At 40.2% G+C, this 21,985-nt stretch overlaps 1 protein-coding gene across 3 annotated transcripts in view; it reads left to right on the forward strand.

Annotated features, from left to right (window-relative positions):
• LOC129725410 (neogenin) overlaps positions 1-21,985 on the forward strand; it is a 229,638-nt gene that overhangs the window by 106,913 nt on the left and 100,740 nt on the right. The window lies entirely within an intron of this gene.

Raw genomic sequence — 21,985 nt, forward strand, 5'->3', positions numbered from 1 at the left:
TATTTGTCCATAAAATTGTCATAATTTCCCACTTCCTACTTCTTCAAACCCCTTAAGCTACTCTGCTGACAGTCATGCATAAAACAATATTTCCGCCGATTCTCCACACCGCTTAAACGTACGTTACGCCAGCAACGCAACGCGATGAAGTTTGTTCCATTTGTTTGGGTATTTATTTCTGTCATATTTATTGGATGCAATACAATTTTCATTCCCAGCGATGGCCAGGCTCCCGGGAAGCAGCAGTGTGTCTCTTTTATTGACTCAATGCATTAGCATGCGTTTCCGCCTCGAACCTAAAGCTGTTATGGCCTACCGGCGGCGGTGGCGGTGGCAGATCGACCGAATCGTGCAGTTTACTTTGGTTTACTACAGCACCACCGAACCGAGGAAAAATCAACCGGTTGTCTCGGTTGATTCAGTTGGCGTTGGATGGTTGATGGGCATTACTGACTGACTGAATGAAGACATTATCCTCCGTGATATATCATCCGTCGCTCGGTTCGGCGAACGCAGCTAGATGTGCTAGCTGCACTGCGAAGGTGGCTCAAAACCGTGTGGGATTAAGTGGAGATGAGAATCATCATAATTGTTGCTGTTTCCGTGTCGAATCGAGGAATTAGTCGGACGATATGTTGGTCTAATGGTACTGCATATCGGCAGTGAGGCAGCACTCTGAAAACGATTATGCAGATTGTCACAGATGGGTATTGTGGCCGTTAGTAATTATCGAACGTTGCCGAACATCTCTGAATGTGTTAATGATTTTGTAAACAGCAATTATTTATGCTTCGTAGTAGCACCACAACAATAGAAAATTCAACAGTTTAAGCAAATATTTTATTATAATTATTTCAAGTAATTGTCTGCAATTTACTCTTTCTGAAAACGCCCGAATGCCAAACATATTACATCAAGGTTATATATTTTAATTAGCGTAAATAAGTTAACGATTTTTGAATGATAAAACCAATTTTTTTGCCGTCATTTTTGATAATGTCAAAAATAGCGTTTTATTTTGTTTATCTTTATTCAAACTTTTCAATAAAGATTGAAAATTTTAGTAAGGGGCCATCCACATACCATATTAGTAAGGGGCCATCCACATACCATTTAGAATTTATATGGGCAGTTGTCCACGGAGGGGGAGGGGGGGGGGTCAAAATCGGTAAAAATCTGTCCACGTGGTATGTGAATGGCCCCTAATGCTCTTCACACTTGCTCGAGAAATTTGTTAAAACATTGCCTATTGGGAAGTGAAAATATTGTTACGATGTCTAATTGCATTGCGAGTATTACCACATGTCTCATCTGGTGAGCATTAACCCCATTTGCAAAAAAAAAAATTTAATAATCGTATAACATACTTGACATGATAAGCTTTTCACCCGACAGTAAAGTTACAATAACATTACCGTCAGCTCGCTGATTCACTTCTCAACACTTTTTATTCATACCAAAGAATCCCATCTCGTTAGAAAACATCGAAAAGGAGAACAAAACAAACAGCCTCGGGGTATCATCTGTTACAATCTCGCTCGTGCCGACATGCACTATGCTTCGATCTTTTCGGACTCACGGTGGCGGCGTGCACCACCCCAGCTGCGTCATCCCAAACGAACCCCGCCAAAAGTGAAAACTGTTTCGTCTCTCACACTTAACTCACGTTTGGCATCACCCACCAGCCGCTGAAACATCGATCATCCGAGCATCCTCCTCATCATACTGCTCTTGTTTGCTCGAGGTTCTGCCAGCAATGCTGTAGTGGAAAGTAAACTTGCATAATCCTTCAAACGTTGCTGTTATTATCCTTCAGCAGGTTGAACTCGATGATGAGCACGGCAGAGTGCACAAGGGGCTGAACCTCACAAGAGTGTTGCCGATAAGTGGTCCTGGTGTGAATATCAGATCCGAGAAGAGCGCTGCTACGTATACTTTCAGGTGGTTTTTTTCGCGCTTTCGCGCCAGCAGAGGTTGCAGTATGATCAACTCCATGGTGCACGAAAGTTGTGCTTTTTAATTAGTGTTTCACAATTTATCAACAAACTTTGAGAAGCTCCACTTGCGGTCTGACACAATCACCGGAGACTATAACAAAAAAAAAATTTTGATGCGCGTTGGAGTTTTTACTACGTTCACTGAGACACGAGGTGGCAAGCAAGGTGGTAACTGTTTTGAAACTTGTCCCAGTTCTTAAGAGTAATGGCCGCAATGGACACCAACTTTTTTAAGCCGCTCCATCGAAACCACCAAAGTCTCGTCGGTAACAAATGGTTTCTCATCAATCACCTCGTGGTCAACTGTGCAGGTAACAAATCCGCTTTGATTACTACCGTGACCCTTGCTTGACTGGCCAATGCAAAGAAAAAAAAAGCGACAGAGGAGAAAACTACGTTCCACGCTCTGGAACCGCAAATCGCAGTAAAACACCCAAGCATGATTGATATGGTTTCCTTCGAAAACGTACAAAGAACCACCGCAACAGCCTCAATAACTCATAGACCAGCAGCGAGTTCTGCGAACACATCCTCTTGTGTAGTTACCTACCTATATTTCACTACACCCAGTTTGTTTCGCTTTATACCTTCCTGCTTGGTTGGAGCTGGCGTGGCGACAAAAGCTGATCCACCACGGGGAGTCACACCCGCAAGCTTCCACCGGGCTTTATTTTTCGTGCCCTCATTCCCGCGAGAGGGCACACTGTTATAAGTAACATATAAGCAGAAACAACAAGCAGCGGGACTTTATTTACATTTTTGATTCATATGTCGATCGAACAGCATGTAGCCGAATCCGAAATTGCTTCACGATTTATAGGAAAAGGTAGTCGTTATGGTAGAGCTTTGGTAGATTGGGAATGCTGCCATCCGTTATACATAAAGCAGTCAAGTTTCGCGTAATATAGGATGTGAACAAAGATTTTCAATGAGCTCGTAAAAAAGTGTTTTACGAACAAAATAACGAAAATAGAAAAAAACAAGGATTTTTTTTTAGTATTCGTTACATAGCCATCATCACACAATCAATCTCAATCGAAAGCATTTCATGATCGGAAAAATTTAATGGTTGATAATAAAATATTATAGTGTAGTTGAATACGTTTTTCGGTGAAGTGCAATGAGAAAAAAAAACAGTTTTTTTTGTTCGCACCTCGTAAAATGAAATGGACTTTTTTTAGCAGGTGACGGGACGCCAATTGGTAGTCGAACGTTGAAAAGGTGTCGGGAATTGGAAATCACATCGAACCGTTTTGTTATGAGTGGGTAATAAAAAGGACGTATTCATATTAATAATTTGTGTAACAGGTATTGTAACTTAGCTAGTAATAAATTACCATTTTTGTACTGTAGAAAGTATAATGAGAAAAGGTCTGCTTGACGTTCAAATGTATTTGATTCAACTCTGTGAATGAGCTCCAACACCAACATGAGCTTACAAACCAACAAAATTTTACCTTCAGGAGTTTTGGAGAACACAAAAAAAGTTTTTTTTCCACAACATTTATTTGACACGGCACAAGCACAAAAAAAGTTGTCATTGCTCTAGGAGTCGCAAAATATAGCCAACCAATATTTAAATTCTGAATCGTTCTAAGCATTATTTTATAATATTTTTTGCTTTTATAACCAGTTGCCAGGTTGCTGTCAAATATCCTGCACATACCATAAAATTAGCTTCTTTTCAACTCTATCTTTCTCCCACTCCACGAGCAAATAGATTGGTTTTTAATTAATTCAGTGCCAAATAACCAAAGTAACACAAATGATTATATCAAAGTTTTATAGTGCTTGTTTTGGTTTTATCTAGCACTATAAAACTTCGATACAATTAATTTGGTTACTTAAGAAAGACAGTTTGAATGATAAAAACTTGAAAGTTTTCAGTTAGATTGTTTATGAGAGTTCCACTGTTGGGAATTTTACGATGGTTGGTTGTAATTTCGGCTGAGTAGTCTTGAATAAGTAGAACGATCTGTTAATAAGTTAAAGAAACAAAACAGCCACTAATTGCTAAATAATACCCACAGTTTCCCCTGAAGATGTCACTGATCAGTGACGAAACGTCGGACAGTAAAACACCAGATCGTTCTACTTATTCAGGTCTGCTCAGCGGAAGTTTTCAGTTAGTTGAGCGAAAATTATTCCACTATGATCTAGTTAAAATTTAAGTAGGTCGTATGAAGAATTTTCTTTTACTCTTGTCACACATTCAATTTCACTTTAACATGTGCAGTCGTGCTCAAAATGCCATCGAAACTAAAGGAACTGCGCGCCCGCATTGTGCAAGTCTTCCTAGCAAACGAAGATCGTGGAAAAAGTTCATAGTGGACCCCCGTAGACAGCGTTATGGTTTGAAGTACCTAGAGAACTACTGGTCCAATTCGGGTTTTGTACATCGTCAGTTTCGTACGACGGCGTATGCTCCGGGATCGAAGAGTCCTGCGAAGGGCAAAGTAGGCCCAATTTCCAGCTGATCTCAAATCAAAGTAGGCCCAATTTCCGTTCGATCTCCTTATTCGTGTTATTGTCGGTGGTTGCCAGGTAATCCAAGTACACGAACTCATTTACCACTTCGAGTTCATCGCCGTCCATAATCTCCGTCCGTGGGAGGGGAATGTTGATTTCTCTCGAGCCTCTTCCTTTCATAATTTGGGTTTTAATGCATTGATTTCTAGTCCAACACCAGTCCACGAAGACGTGATGTGTGGATTAGCATTGGCCAAAAATTGTAGAAGTATCGATACTCGAGTATCGATAATTTTTCCCCTGCAGTATCGATGCCTGGTCGATATCAAGGGAGGAGCATCGATACCAGCTGTATCGATACTCTGCCTGCTACTTGAAACAGGTCTATGAAAAATTACCATATTTTCTTGATCATTATTACGAAAAATCAGAGATGCCAGGTGTTTTTGAAAAATGTAAGCAACTATTCGAAATACAGACAAAATTTGCTTAAAGTCTGAAAAAAATTTGTCTGTGATTTGAAAAATACGTTCGCACAGGCAAAAGTCTGCAAAAATTTTCACAGATGTTGAGAAAGTCTGCGTAAATATTAAGAAACTCTGACAAAAATCTGCAGGGACTCTGGAAAAAATATAATTATCTGCGAATCAATAAAAACCTGCACACCGACTCTAAAAATCTCCGTTTTGAAAACAAATCTGCATATTTTGCATCCCTGCTGTCAATAGACTAATGGTACCAGAATGGGATAGTGGTGACAGAATTATATGTCACACACACAAATCAATGCAATAGCATACGCGCGTCTGCGTCCTTATTTGAAATATAGGGCAGCACGATAATCCTGGGTGCTTATTCTTTATTGCCTGCCTTTTTGCAAAAACTCGGCGCTTACGATTTTGCTCTGCACAGACAGTATTACCAAATGCGGCAGCATTTTTCTCGCAAGAGGCATGAAAAACCGCCTTAGAAATGAGCGGGTATATTCAATCCTGTTGGTGTCTTTTACAAAAAGAGCACAAACCAAATTTCTGCACTGTTTGTAGAAGACTTTAACGCGATGGATCATATCCGCGCACCCCTACACGGCTTTTCCGTTAGACAATTTGTAGCAATCAACAATATTTCCCGATTTTATAGTTTCTCTTCAATATCGAAAAAATATCGGGGTGAAAGTATCGATCCAGCTTGGTATCGAAGTCGCTTGCATCGATAAAAAATAACGATATTCGGGCTCCAAGGTATCGATACCGTAAGTATCGATACGATATCGGCCAATGCTAGTGTGGATACGTTGTGCTCCCGGCATTTCTGAAGGATCTGCTGGAGAGTAAAGATTTGATCCGTAGTAGCGCGGGTCTGTCCTTGCCAGCGGTTTTGATGTTCTTTAGTGACCCAGTCTCCCGTTGATCTCCAAACTAAGACACTGCCATCATTTGTGGGCACTTTAATTTGTCTAAGGTAGCGGGAAAATCTGCTTACAGACACTTCCTAAAGCATGCATGGCCCGACAATCGACGATCTATATTCGGAAAAAGTTCACTTCTCCATCGCACCACCAATTTATTCGGATATCTTCGAGATAAGTTGGGGCGTCCATCCACCCTTTACGGATTTGGACCATTTCCGCTACCGATCTGATCACCAAGAATGATCTTCTGGTACCTCGTATGGTCCTTGATAAGCATCATGCCGAACAAAAAGCTCTATGCGTGCGTATGTATCGTACTGCATCGATACGCACTCGTAACCCTCAGAATCATGAGCCTAGGGGTGCTTTTCAGTTTTCCACACGTTGAATCACCCTGACCTACCAAACCTAAGTATGGAGAGATCCACGATGGCAAGAAGATTCTGCTTGTTACTTTACACCGCCGAGCTATTCGACATCATTCGAGATAGTGCTGTAATAGACGTTGAGGCTCTTTTACAGACATAGTTGACGTGGTTTGAACAAAGGCTTGTCATCAACCATAACGAAGAGTTTCAAAAATCGCTTCGAGATAGTGGTACAGTCTTAGACTCTAACCACCGCCTGTTGCTCTGATTTACGGTTATTCACAACTGTGACCTCCGTCTTATGGTGCGCTAACTGCAGTTTCCTGGAGTGCATCCAGTCCTCGACTTTGCGTATGCAATGCGCGGCTGTCAGCTCGATCTCTCTCATCGACTCGTCGTAGACCTCTAGCGTTATGTCGCCTGCAATGTCGTCGATCACAGCCCCTGCAGGGAACTTCAGCTTCAACTCTTTGTCGCGGTTCTCAGCTTTCGACAGTAGGACCTATCTTTGTCGCTTCCACCTTTTCGGGAGCGACTTCCCCACTCAACAGCCCAAGCATTGAAGTTACTCGCCTCCACCAATTTCACCAGCTCCTTGGTTACGAGGTTGATCATCTGAATGACTTTATCGATAGACCAACGTGGTGGAGCGTAGCAACTGCAGTAGAACATCCCGTTCACCTTGGTAACCTCGTATCCTTCGTTTAAGGTTGACACAACCAACTGAACCGGGAACCTGCTCGGCGTCCATACGGTCGCCATAATGGATCTATTCACGACCCAGTTACCGTTTCCGGGAGGGATACGATAGGGACTTTCCCTTTCGCCTCCTTCCCCACTATTGAGGTTCTCATCGAAGAACTGCTTCCCCTTGTCGACCACCTGGCGCTCGCTTGTGACCAGGTTTTCCTCCACCGACCGTCACTTGCCCTTTTGACGTAGGACTACGTCTTACCGCACTATATTGAGATCCATTCTGCGGAAACTAAAATCAAGGTGTAACGCTGGAATGAAAGATTTCAAGCGGTAATACTGATGTAACCACATGATAGATCACAATAATCAATATGTCGTTGGATTGTTGAAATGATGGACAATTTTGTGATTCTTCAGTTATCATTATCACTTCATTGTAAACAGTGGAAATTGAATAAAAGTTTCAAGGTCGAATTTTCTCGAACAATGTACCAATCACATGCGAGCACGCCTGGCACAGACTTCATTAGTAGACAAAAGTGACAAAAAAAATTGAAAGAATCTTCCTGTTCCAGTAGGTCAACCAATGTTTGCTTCCATGAGCCTAGACTATTTTGATGTCTTGAAGGTGAAGCTTTTTCGGAAAGTTTGTAACCACCTCCACTATCAGACAGGTATACGTTCTGCTGTTAGAATGATAATAAAACTGATGTTATTTGTATTTTTCAATTAGAAAATGTCAAATGTTAACATTAGCGGTTTCAAAATATTACCTTACTTGTAATTGAACAACACAATACAAACATTAATTACTGATGCTAATGTTGTTTATCGTTCTAGCCTGGTTTATTTTTGAAGATAACAGACATATGACATTCAAATATGACATCTTCGTTGTTTTTTGGTATCTTGAAACTGATTATTTTTTTTCTGTTTCTGTTTACTGATAAAACGTTTAAATTTACCTGAACATTCATAACATGTTCATAAAATTCTATGTCAATTTTGAATTTTCTGTGAATATACATTATCGACTAAAAACTGTAATTCTTTATCGTTATTTTTTCCACGAACTTGTAATTAACGGGATTTTTTTTTATATGACATCCGCTTTGTGACCGGTGAGTGAGCTATCTTTCACAAGACAAATAAATATAGAAGGAAGTTCACTGTCTACTAAATCGTATTTAATTAAGATCTGTATAGAAGGTAGCCTTTTTGCTCATTGAAGGAAATTGACTGTATCAGAATCAGGGGCGACTCGTCCATAGGTGCAACCTGTGCATTGCACACGGGGACGCGAGACAAAAAATATATTGCAAACGCAAATTTATATTTATAATTTATGGATTTTTAGTTTCATTTTCGAACAGTAACCAATAGAATGATTTGCGTGATTACGTAGACATAATTGTGATTACTTCCCCAAACTGCAATTTTCAGAATTTGTAGTTGAACAGGCAGGTTCAAAAGCTACGAGTCGCCCCTGATCAGAATGGAAGATATTCATCAATGCTTAGCAATTTTTTTCCTAAACTAGAGTGATGAAAATAAATAATCAAAATATTTACTTTTTGAGGGGCCAAAGACGACCTCAACAGTTGATATGGCCACCAATGAACTAGTTTTAGTTCCAAGTCGTTTGAGGTATCGCTTGATGAATTTAGGCTGACGACCTAGATACTTGATATTACCACCCAAGTAATTAGAGGCATAGTACTGCTTTGATCATGATCATCGAAAACTGTTTTACCGATTCCGGTCATCCGTTTCGGCAACATAAAGAACCAAAATACATTTCTTTTGGAGGATGAGTTTAAATTGGTTGAAAAAATCAAGAAAACCAAAAAATGTGAATAAACATGATCGCTCGTTTTTGGCACATGTGCGCCAAAATCGAACCGTGCCAGAAGTAAAACGAGCTCACATCTAACAGAGCCTCAAAAGGGAATATAAAACTATCGTAGTCCTACGTCAACTATGTAGTCGTGTCTTGGATACCACCCTCCTACTTGTTTTCTAAGGTGGTGGGAAATCTGCTAACAGACACCTGAGAAGATAACTCAGGGTGTAGGGATGGGTTTGCTAGGCCCGACCCACTAAAACCCCCTAGTCTCTACCCCTAATACTATATGCTCGCTGGAACTACCATTAGGTGTTACTTCAGGAAACCGGCTTTTGTGCTTGATGCACCCTCTTTTTTGAGTTCGGCTAACTAGATACTAGAAGACAAGAAGTTAGCTTACTATGAGTCTATGCGTCCATCCACCCTTGGTAGAGTTGGACCAATCCTTCTGTCACCTAACCAGCGACGATGATCGTTCGGTGTTCCGTATACCCCTTATGTCACGTCCATCGAAGCAGTCTCTGACCATGATACTTATAGGCACCATGCCTGCCAGGGCACATACTGTTTCATATGATAACGTACCGTAGACCGATGAGCTATTATTCATCATACGTGGTAATGCTGCGATGGTCGTTGGAGCCCTTCTGCAGGTGTAGTCAACGTGGCTCCCAAAGGCGTGCTTGTCGTCGACCATCACTCCAAAGACCGCTTTGAGGCTATAGTGCTCCACCAGCACTAATTTTCGCCTCCTGCTTCGATTTTCGGTTAATGCTTCATGGAGCTCATCCAGTTTTCTACGATTTTATTTGAAAGTACAGCTTTCAACTCGGCCTCGCCGTGGACTTCTAAGGTCAAATCGTCCGCAAAGTCAACAATCACCACTCCGGGAAGGAGCTTAAGTCTCAACACTCCGTCATAGATGGCTTTTCACAGCACTGGGCCCAGGATAGAACCTTGCGGTACTCCTCCGGTGACGGACGCATTTCTGACTCACGTCTGTGTTGTAAGCGAGTATACGATTCTGGGAGTATTTTTCCAAGATCTTATACAACGACACCGGTGCACTAAGATTCCGTAGCGCGAGAGCTATAGAGTTCCAACTAACGCTATTGAACGCGTTTTTCACGTGGAGCGTGACGATTGTGCAATAGTGGGTGCCCCTCCTTCTACGTTGGAGTGATATTCGTGGTCGAGAGCATAAGTACAAAGTTCCTCAGTGGAAGGTTTTGTTTCGTCAAGTCAAACTACCTGCCGGTGCAAGTGCCGGATGTTTGACCGAAAAGGATGGTGTTGTCGTTAGTGCACTTAGTAGTGTACTAAGTAGTGGTTTGAGTTAATATACGCATCGTCAGGTGGCTTTTTGAATATCTCTGCGGGAACAAAAGGTGCTTCTAATCACCAGACCTCGGAAAGCTGTGAACTTGATGCATTGTTGATCATTGTTGTTAGTATCGGTGTGTAGACCGTGAGACCCTATCACCGGTCTATGCATCATTTGCCTACTAACCTGAGCGTTCCTATCCACGATAACGATCTTGATGTCGAGCATATTACAAAAACCTGTTTACAGCTCGTTGGTTGCTCAAGCGCTCTGTTAAAACTAGACCTTGTCGCCACGGACTTTCCAAACCTTCTCACCTTTGCTACAAAGTCACGATGCCGAATTTGTAGGGTTCGAGCTGCTATAAAATCGACGTGAAGTTCCAGGTACCTAAGTTTTCACTCGTAGACCATATTTCGTTGCCTGAGTCCACGCCGAATGCTCCAAGCTATATTTTTTTGATTGTTTGCAGTGTAATTGTTAAGGTTGGTTACCTTACTACGCTAACGAGTCTCTAGATAGTGCTGCCAGCGTCCGAGTCAACACGTTTTTAATTCAGCCGCCCACTCCGGGTCAGACACTGTCGTGAGCCGCCACCTAACCCAAGAAACAGACACTCAGAAAGGCTAGGATTTCCTCCGAGGAGGTCAATCCCTCTCCCCCATTTTCTGTCAGCATACGACAGAGGTCCCTTCACGGATTGGTTATCGTTATCTTCGCTTAGTTCCTCGTATTCCGCTGGTACCACGAGGAAGTAGGGATAGGAGTTGTTGGTCTACAACGGGGTCTATTTCATGCCACGAAGTCTGGGCAAATGTCGAATGTTAGTTTTTCGAAAAACATACAATTATTTCCATTTAATTCAACAAAAAGGATACTCTCAAACTGAAAGTAATTTAGCAGTTTTATTACACTGATTTGTTGAAGCTAGAGTTACATTTATGATATAATCACTAAAATAATTGCAATAAATAATTTTTTTTTCCGTTTTTTTTTTTCAGGTGAGTCCCAGCGGAAAACTCCTGTTTCCGGAACCTCATACGGTGAACATGGTTGCAAAACTTGTAGGCGCTTTCTGCGAGTAAAACTATATAATAGTTAAATTTGGTATGGTTCACTGCAAAAAGCTAAAAGTATCGAAAATAGCCACAAAATTATTTCCCAGGAAATTTTCATGGTTTAAAATTCATCCGTTTCGGCTCTGAACATAGCAGGTACTAGCCCTGATTGTAAAATGCGCCAAAATTGGAGATTACTTCACAAATGGTTTGCACCAAAAGTATAATTAGACAGAACCAAGTATCGTTACTACCGTAAAAGTCATCCCACAAGTTTCCGTGCAGGTCAATGAGCTGGAAAAACAAAAGAACCCCTCCTGCAACAATATTAATTTGCAGCTCAATGCACTTTCCTTGCTCGGTTGCATCAGTAGCGGCCAGTTTCTTCGCTACAACACCACCAACAACAACAACAATGGCAGTAACAACAGATGCTCGCATTTGCTGCTGGCTCCCATGGGAAGATCTACCAAAACAATCTCCGCCAGTGTCGATTCCCGCCGCTGAACAAATGCTCTCAACTTATTAACTCCTGCAAGTGGTCAAGACCTTTTGGCCGATGACTTTCCGGTCGCTTCCGAGCTGCTCTCTGGTACGGACAAATTTGCATTCATCTATACTCACACACAGGAGCGCACTCATCGTATCGCAGTGAATGCAAAACCACAATCGGCGTACAGTGCAGTGTCAATTGGTTGCAACCTTTTCAAAACTGTGTTTCTGGGCACAGCTGCTAAGGGAAGGAGGTTACCGGTTGTGGATGCGGAGCACTTTGTTACAGACATTAACATCCTACAAGAGATCGTGCTTACCCATTGTGCACGAGTGTATAGAATGCATTTTGCTGCCATATGCAAATTTGGAGTTTAATCTCTAAATAACAGTTTCTGAATAGTGTAGCAAAAAGCTCGTCCATTGTCGGGTTGTGTTGCTCCACGGGGATTGCCGTCCGTCCGCCTGCGACCTGGTAGACTAGAGAAATCTAAACACGCACTGCGCAGATGAAGGGAGTGAAAGAGCGATCCATACAATGCAAACAAATTCTCGAAATGTAAATAGCAATTCAACTCGGTCGGGTTTTAAGTTCCGTGCCGCGTGCCCAAGCCCAAACCTGTGCCGTAAAAGAGATGGCGGATGACGGACGCCTCTTCTAATGGCAGCAAGGTACCGAGTGGGAGGACGGTGGGGTGGTTGTTCCCCGGGAGTGGTGTTATCTGGTAATTCAATCAATTTTAATTGAACTCTGAATTGATAATGGGCAGCCGCGTTGAACGTCTGATTTGAATACTGGCTGAGTTGCACTCAGGTCCGGCTATTATTTGTTGATTCTGTGGTTTTTCATTTCGGTGCGCTTCAATGCAATGCAGTGGTAAGAGGAATGAGGCTCTGCAGATTGGGGATTGTGGAATAATGGGGATTTGAGCATCGATGCTGTTCTGGTATCGGAAGAACTGCCGAATTAGAGCCTTTTAGTATTATTGAATTTACTTTCTCTCCCAAACAGTCAGACTTATTTCCCCCACTCCTGCAGCAAAGGAATTGAAAATCCTTCTCCAAAATGCCTAACCCGAACACGTAGAAAAAAGTTTCCTCTAGGCCGACATTCTCATGCAAAACATTTCCCAACCGGGTAATGGGTAGCTGTAATTAACACGAGGACAAACAATTTCTAGGAAAATACCCTGCCACCGGGAGAGTCACAGCAAATTGAACGGCTCTTTGAAGTTTGTTGCTGGTGATGAGAACATTTGTCCGTGGAGGAAGGGAGGCCTGGGACTGAGTTTGGGTAGTAACGCGCAAAAGGGCGTCTGTTGTACATAGCCAAGAGGAAAGTTTGGGTCTTCTGCGATAGGAACACAGCCTTAATAGGTATTCCCGACGCGGAATGGAATTATTTGACTCACTGTTATGCAACCCAGTAGAATTCACATCGCTGGAGGAAATTTTGACATTTCGGTGGTGTGTTTTGTTTCGTGTTTATTTTTCGGTCCGTCAATACAATACCAGGGTGAAGCAGCTTCATTATGAAATAAAAAAAAAAGAAGTAGGTAGTAAGGGCCAGTTGGATAATCATTTGACGTGATGTTGTGCGTGCTTCATAGCCGTGTTCGCGGAAGTCGTTTTTTTGGGTTTCAATCTCCCCCTCCTGGAAGCGGAAAAAAGTCAAACTCGGATAAACAGTGCGTGCGAAGCTATTTTTGAGCCTGAAATTGGAAGTCAATACTAGAACAGTGAAAACGAAAAAAAAAAAAATCTCCAGAACAAAACCTATGTTGCTTAATCAGATGCTAGCAATCAAAAACCCGAAAATATGCTAAGAAAGTTTAAAAATTATGACTTGACCGAACATTTAGAAATTCAATCAACATACTCTGTTGAAAAAACTATCCAAAAATAGTAAAAAGATAACAGGGCAGGAACAGCTAGTAGTAGAAATTAAAAAACACCAAATACCTATGGCCCTGAAATATAACGGAATAAAAAAAATATCGAAAATAAATTGAAAACAAATCATCATCAGAATTAACCGCCATGAACTTCCAACAAAATAATTAGGCGGACTACTGGGAATCTTCTAAAATTCAAAAATTAAAGCAATACTTTGAAACATTACAAATAAAGCGCCTGGAAATAAAAACCGTTTGGGGAAAATTTTGAAAAACCCACTAGGGAGCTTTCAGATAAATCCAAAAAAAAAATTGAGTGCACTGTAAATGAAACTGGTGGTTAATAGGGCTTTAATAGTTTAAAGATATCTAAATTCTTTAACAGTGTTCTTATAGCCTTAGAATATTAAAATTTGCCGGATGTTTGCGGTTGACAGTTCAAGAATTTTTCAAGCACTAAGAATAAATAAAATGTTGCTTAAATTGGAGGTGATAAACCCATCAGGATAAAAAAAAAAACAATAAGACTTCAAATTGGCTGAGCCCTATATATCGTTAGTAGCACATCTAGATAGATGGTTCTATGTGTAAAAAAAAATTAAACATAAAAATCGCTAAGTTCTCCGAAAAATCCTTAGTGAAATTTTTTCATTTGCGTTTTCATCGTCTATTTAAAAATTGACAGCGTGTAAACTGTGCACCACAGGGTCAAAGTTCGTTAATATGTTCGCTGTAAAATGTAAAATGTCTTCACTATAATGTTTGGGGCATGAGAAAATTTCACCGTAACATCGAGAAATCTTGAAAAGTCTTGTTCTAATTTTGACGGTAGATGTCTCTGATGTTGACGCTTAGTAACGATGAATCAGTAACAAATAATACGCAGAAATAAATTGATTCGTCTTACAAAAACTCTGCACGGTTTTTGATAAAGTTTTCGAAGCTCTGAAGACATAACATAACAAGTTGCATCACGCTAGCTCAGTGTCAAATCAAATAAAATGATTGTGTATCTAAGATGAAAACTTTTTTCCAATGCTTTCAAAACTCAATTGATCATTTTCCTATTAAGTCTAGAGCTTCTTCTCTCAAAATAAACAAGAATCACGTTCGTTCTAAGTTTCCTACTAGAATAAAACTGACCGGAGTGACTCATTGTTTTGTTGAAACCACTCCAGAGAATGATATTTGGTGATAATATTGGCAGGAGTATCGAGGCTCAGTATAGTAGAGTAGTAAGCGTTGAGAGAAAATTAGTTTTTTGTCTATAATTTTCTCTGTGATGGTCAAAACAATTCAAAATATTCTAAGATTTAGTCCATTCAGCTGACCCCCTCTCGAAGTTGTATAAAATTTATTGTTTTGACAATCACAGAGAATGTTATAGACAAAACACTAATTTTCTTTGAACTTTCTCTCATCACTTACTGCGTACTATACAGAGCCTCGTTACTCCTGTCTATATTACCATCAATTATTCCCTAGAGAGGTCTCAACAATGTGCCACTCTGAACGGTTCTATTTTAGAGAAACTTGTGCATAAGTTAGCGGCCAGCGATGTCAGATGTTTTTGAAAAATGTCTGCACCTGCACGAAAAACAGGAAAAATCTCCTGGTTGAAAGACGTGATTTCCAATGAGTATTACGTCGTTTTAATCCCATTCAAAAGGGTCTTACTCAAAAATGTACCATACGACGGTCTTAAAGTTTTAACCAGAGATGAAATATGACCTCAATATGTACTCAAATCTTTTGGTGCATATTTCTCATAACAACAGTCTGTGGGAGCACCGTAGCTAGTAATAGGAATACGAAATATAGCAGACACTTCACAGTGGTAAGAGAGCTCAAAATCGTGAACTTTTTTGATTTACTATGCTCAGAAGATATTTAGTTTATGAAGAAGCCTCAGATAATAACAACAAGCTTTAATTCGGAACTTTGCCGCTTGTGAGGCTGCTAAATCTAACTTTCCAGTCTCGCACTCTAGAGCACTGGTGATTTTAAGAAAGTTGTAGATAATACTAACACAGAAAACTTTGCCGAAGACACTTTCCTTTTATCTCTTGTTGTTTTTGAGATAAAATGTTTTATATTAGGCTGGTGCTTAAAATTATATTTTTTTCATATATCTAAAAAACGTTAGTATTTAGAAGGTAATAATGCTCAACATATATTTGTATATCATCCAAACCCACAACTTTGTAGAAGACACAATAAAGATAGCTTCTACACAGATCAAATTATTGTCAAAATGAGCTCGAATTCGTGTTTTTTTTATTTGCCTTCCAAATACTGCTTCTATTGACAATTTTTTCATAGCATATTTGATCGCTCGTGTGTTGCCCGCGATTGACCAGAATCAGCTAAAATTGTACAAAGAACCGTCAAAATGGTGCCTAGGAGTAGCAAGCCATTTTCAGTGTACAATTCCTGGTGATCTTTTTTTTCACTGGTCAATAACGTAGCTGGCCACGCCCAATGCAGATCAATAGAGGAAGGGATATCGGGAGTGTTAGTTTAAGGTGAAACGGGATTGTGGCCTTTTCCTATACAATTTTGAGGTTAGAGTTCTTTTTACTTCTGTATTTTGATCGTAAAAAAATCGGCTTCCACTAAATAAACAGCACTCAAATTGCTACTTCAGGCATGCAACAGTTGTGAAAACAATTGATCAAAGTTTCATGTACGTAGTCTTCATAAATCAAGAAAAAATTAGATTGCAAAATTTGAGTTGATTGCGATCACGTCCCGTTTCACCTTAATACTTGTTGCTATTAGAGACCGAGGAATCCTCTGCATCATTCACAAGTATCAAAGGAAGGAATTAGTGTTAGTGGAAGGGGATTGATCTGGATCCATCGAGTTTGATGGTGCGATGGTGCTACACAAATCTATTGACATTTTTTTTTCAGAAGATATTTAGTACATAAAAGTTAAGTTATTGCCAAAAATGTAAAGAATATGTTTTTTGAGCATTTTGAACTGAAAACAGGAAATAAAGATACTGGAGTGGACAAACAATTCAACCAATTTCGTAGAGTGATTATGATAGTAATTCATCCTATGCAGGATCCGTCTGCTAGTTGTTTCTGAAATGTGGTTTGACGATGCACAAAACAATGATATCTTTTTAAATAATTTTTGCAATAGCTCGGTCTCTGTAGAAGCTATCTTTCCTATGTCTTCTACAAAGTTGTTTGTTTCGATGATATTCAAATACATGCTGAACATTGTTGCCGTTTAAATGCTACAGAAGAAAAGAGTCTTCAGAAATTTTTTTGTGATAACATTATCTATGATTTTGCTGAAGACTTCTTTGCCGGATACGGAATATGCTTTGATAAAACTCGGTCTTGGGCTGCTCCTCCTTACATTCGCTACTCGGGCATCCTCATCGACAGCACACATCCAATGCGTGCAGGGTCTTCCCCGAAGTCGGTGGGTTTCTATCCACTCTGCTGCTGAATATTATCTTTGTCGGCTGCTCATCCGCCATACGTGCTATGTGGCTAGCCCGCTCTAAGCTGCCGTGTATCAGCTTGACAATATTACTTTGTCTGTGCCTGTGCAACACCACAATTTCTAGCTTGTCACCGAGTATTCATTGCAGAAAGACCCCAAACGCTCGCCTTCCCCGTCTACGATTCATGTCCGTAGAACGCCACCGTGAGTATCAGTGTCTTGTAGAGCGTAAATTTCGTGCGGATCTGTAGACTGCAGAACCTAAGCTGTCTACGCAATCCCTAATAAGCTCTGTTTGCTGCCGAAATCCCTCTCTTCACCTCGCGGCTCTCAACGTTGCCCCACGTTACGAGTGTACCAAGATAAACAAATTCATCGACCCCTTCGAAAGCATCCCGTTTCATCATCACCGAAGCACCAACGCCCGTAAGACTACCACGCTCTCTACCAGGCATCATGTACTTCGTTCAGATAGTGTTTATGGTGATTTCACTTTTCGCACCTTTCCTTCTAAGAACCGTGAAGACCTCTTCCTTCGCTCTACGATCAGCACCAATGATATCGATGTCGTTCGCAAAGCCTAGAAGCATGTCTTCGTGATGATGGTGCCGCTCCTTTACGCATCTGGTCATCATATAGCACCTTAGCACCTTCCAAGGCTATGTTGTTATGTCCCGTTACCTTGGAAAACGCGCTGATGTAACGTCAACCGCTTGCGTTCTCGCATCTCCATCACATTTGGTGTTCCACAAGGTAGTGTTCTAGGTTCGCTCATATTTATATTATTCATCAACGATCTGTGCTTTCGTTTGAAATCTAATAAATTGCTGTACGTTAACGATTTAAAAATCGCATTATCGCATTGTGCAGACTTACCTCGATTACTATGCTCTACAGAGAGATACAGATGAGCTACAACGTTTGTGCCTTGAAAACGGTATGGAATTAAACATCGAGACAAATTTTAAGTTTTTTCGCCGGCAAACCAAAATTCGATTATTCTATTTTAGTTAACACCCTGCAACGCGTTGCTTCTATCCGAGATCTTGGAGTGGTCGTTGATAGTAAACTCATGTTCGACAAACACGAGGACAGCACTATGATTTATTCGTCGTGCCACCAAAGACTCCCAAGCAGCACGCATTGTTGCAATGAAGCAAATGCAACTTTCAATGCAGCATTCAAAGATTGTAAGAAATCGCATCAGTTACTTTTATTCAACTTGTAAATAACCGAAAAAGCGTGGAGATGGAGCCTATATGCAACTAACAGTGCTATGTGAACCATCATCTGCATCGATAGCCGCTGCAGTATAGGAAGAAAAGAGAGGAGAAATAAAGTTAAGTTTGTTTACCTTTACTGTCATTACCCTTCGGTGATGGTGTCGCGAAGTTTAATACATTATAAAAAACCTCAAATATATCGAAATTTTTCTCTACTTACACTTCTGATAAGTATGTTATTCTACTTGCGATTTAAAATTTACCGTGCAAAAAATGTTTTTTCTTCGTAATTATTCACGCGCCTTTTATAAAAAAGGCGCGTAAAAGAAATTTTATGATTAAAACTCGCCAAATTATAAACAATGTTTTGGGAAACGATAGTTCAGAAAACCTTGCTCAGTGGATTTCCAGTGTTAATCATGCGGAATATGGAATACAAAACCATATTTCCAACAATAATCATTTATCATTCGTTTATATTAGAGATGACTGTTTACTGTGTGGTAATTTTAGCAAATATATGGTTCAACAAGATGTTGCTATACATTTTCATCACTAGTTTGCTTTCCTTAGAAGAAAACGTTTGTGAAACAACAATATGCAACATCATGTGACATTATCGTTATTTAAAAGCATCATGAAATATGCAGTTGGAAATAGATTGCAGAAAACTATTGAGCAATTTCTAGTTTTCAGTTACGAGAATGATACTCGTAAATAACAAAATGTTGCTAAATTCGTTTATATTTCTTCAGAGTAACCGAAAAAGTTTGCTTCGCACCGTTAAAAAAGTTTTAAAACAACAAATATTGAGTAGTCTCATTTGAAAACATGTTGCAAGTGCTGCTTGGGCTTCAACTACATTCATGCTCTCAAGGCGCTGTTTTGCCCCATGGTTCGGATCATCTTGGAGTATGCGGTCTGCGCTTGGTCGTCAGTTCATACTACGTGAGCGTGTTTGTTAGATGTCATAGAGCTCCCTATAGTTTTGATAATTCTCTGGACGGATGCCTTCGTTCTCTTGACAGTTTCACTAGTGGATTGAATTTTTCATATTTCTAAATATGTTTTAGGAATAGGTTTTAGGCCTTAGAATAATTTCCAGTCTGTGGAACCTATTGTTATTACAAGTTTAAAATGTTGACAAAGAAATAAATAAATGAAAGTAACGTTGGTTGTCACAAACGGGTTCGAAATGTCATCCGTTGTCTGACGCTTGATGTGAAACCGTTTAGGATCGCACGATTCAGCTTAATCAGTTTTGTTGGAAAACCATGTTCAGGGGAAAACTATCGCAATTCGTTGCGTTTCACTGAATCGTACGCCACCTTGAAGTCAATAAACAGGTGATGTGTCTGCAAGTTGTCTGGCAATCTGGCTCAAAGGGAATATGTGGTCCGTTGTAGTTCGTTCCGCTCGAAAACTGCACTGGTATTCACCAACAAGGCTCCCGCCTACCGAACAGAATGCGGGAGAGAATTTTATGTGTGGAATCGTGGAGGACTATGCCTCAGTCAAGACTATGGCATATGAGACCTTCCTATCAGTCCGTAGGTAATTTCTCCTCAGATAAAACCTTTAGGATAATCTGGGGAATTTCACTATACATTTTATGCGTGGGAGTGGTCGTTGATAGTTTTCGAAGCTCTGAAGACATAACTATTGACTTGCAAGTTGCATCACGCTAGCTCAGTGTCTAATCAAATAAAATGATTGTGTATCTAAGATGAAAACTTTTTTCCAATGCTTTCACAACTCAATTGATCATTTTCCTCCTAAGTCTAGAGCTTCTTCTCTCAAAATAAACAAGAATCACGTTCGTTCTAAGTTTCTTACTAGAATAAAACTGACCGGAGTGACTCATTGTTTTGTTGAAACCACTCCAGAGAATGATATTTGGTGATAATATTGGCAGGAGTATCGAGGCTCAGTATAGTAGAGTAGTAAGCGTTGAGAGAAAATTAGTTTGTTGTCTATAATTTTCTCTGTGATGGTCAAAACAATTCAAAATATTCTAAGATCTAGTCCATTCAGCTGACCCCCTCTCGAAGTTGTATAAAATTTATTGTTTTGACAATCACAGAGAAAGTTATAGACAAAACACTAATTTTCTTTGAACTTTCTCTCATCACTTACTGCTTTACTATACAGAGCCTCGTTACTCCTAGCGGCCAGCGATGTCAGATGTTTTTGAAAAATGTCTGCACCTGCACGAAAAACAGGAAAAATCTTCTGGTTGCAAGACGTGATTTCCAATGAGTATTACGTCGTTTTAATCCCATTCAAAAGGGTCTTACTCAAAAATGTACCATACGACGGTCTTGAAGTTTTAGTAGTAGTAGGAAAGTAGATTGTGAAGTAGGAAAGTAGATTGTGTTGTTTGCTTTGCATCTCGAAACTGAAAAAAAAAACCAGCCGCCCGTCACGCATGTTTGCTCTTTAAATTCTATCGAATTTATCTCAGCAGTGCGCACCGCGTTGTACGTTGTACTAGAGTGATTCACCAATATTGTTTCGCTCAGCTGTGGTGTAAGCCGCAAGTGTATTAGTTCTCCTGTTAGCGGCAGAAACACAGCACAAAGAAGTGTAGAAGTGTAGTGCAAAAAAATGCTACACCAGCGCTCATGCTAGGCGAGAAGTGAGCGATGAGTATACACTCTGCTCTTTTTACATATTGAGGAGGATAACTAGCCTGGTTGGTGAATCTTCAGCTTTCCCATCTTCTCCAATTTCTTCCCTGTTCCCCTCGACGACACTTCTACCTTCCTAACCTTCAACACCACTTCGAAGCGTTGTTTTGCGAATACAAATAAATATTGACAATTCTAATAGCTCATCTCTAGTAGTGTCGAAAAGTCACTGTTTGTTACGTGAACAGATCATTAAAAATAAAAAAAATGTTGATCTGTTGTAAGTCTACTAAAGTTGAGAAATATTAGAAAATGGGTAGATTATTCTGAATTTTGATTTTTTCAGCTTGCAAAAAATGATTGCCTTTTCTCCGAGGGTTAGTACGGTACAGTAAACAGCGCCAATGTATTAATCTTCTTCTCAGTCGGTACAGTGTTGTAATGAATCCATTTATATGCATTCATCAGCTTATTCCAACGAAGTAATAATTTAGTATTATAGCGTGCATATTATTGTTAAACAAAAAATGTAAACATTGAACTATACCTTTTCAATGTGCCTTCGAACTATTGTTTAAAACCATAAACTCATGTGGAACACTTAAAAAAAAAACAGCTTTTAGCACACCATCGGTTACCGTACCCCAAGAGCAACTCCGGAAAAGGTCCAAATTGAAAGCAATAAATTTGAATAATATTCGAACGGACGGCAAATATGTTGGAAAAATTGTGATCCTCTTTTCGAATGAACTAATATCAAATAAGGCAAATATGACGAGAAGCACAACACAGCAGCCATACGGGGGATGTAAGGCACTCGTACGGCCAACCAACGACGCTGACAACATGATGATGATGATGATGCTGATGATGCCGGTCGGTTGGTGGGTCCTCTTGTGATGGTCGGCGATTTTGGGCAATCGGATGGCGCCAGAGCACATTCTCGGGGAGCCAGGCAGTGAGAAAGTCAAACAGAGAAGGGCCCGGTAAAAACGGACAACTTTATGGGTTATGTATTATTCAATCAAAAGTTAGATTGGAATAGTCAAGTGTTTCCAAGCTTGTATATTGCAATTCGTGCAATACTCTCGCTGTTTGCTCATTGTTCTTT

Source organism: Wyeomyia smithii, chromosome 2 (assembly GCF_029784165.1).
Source record: "Wyeomyia smithii strain HCP4-BCI-WySm-NY-G18 chromosome 2, ASM2978416v1, whole genome shotgun sequence".
In the NCBI taxonomy this organism is placed as follows: Eukaryota; Metazoa; Arthropoda; class Insecta; order Diptera; family Culicidae; genus Wyeomyia; species Wyeomyia smithii.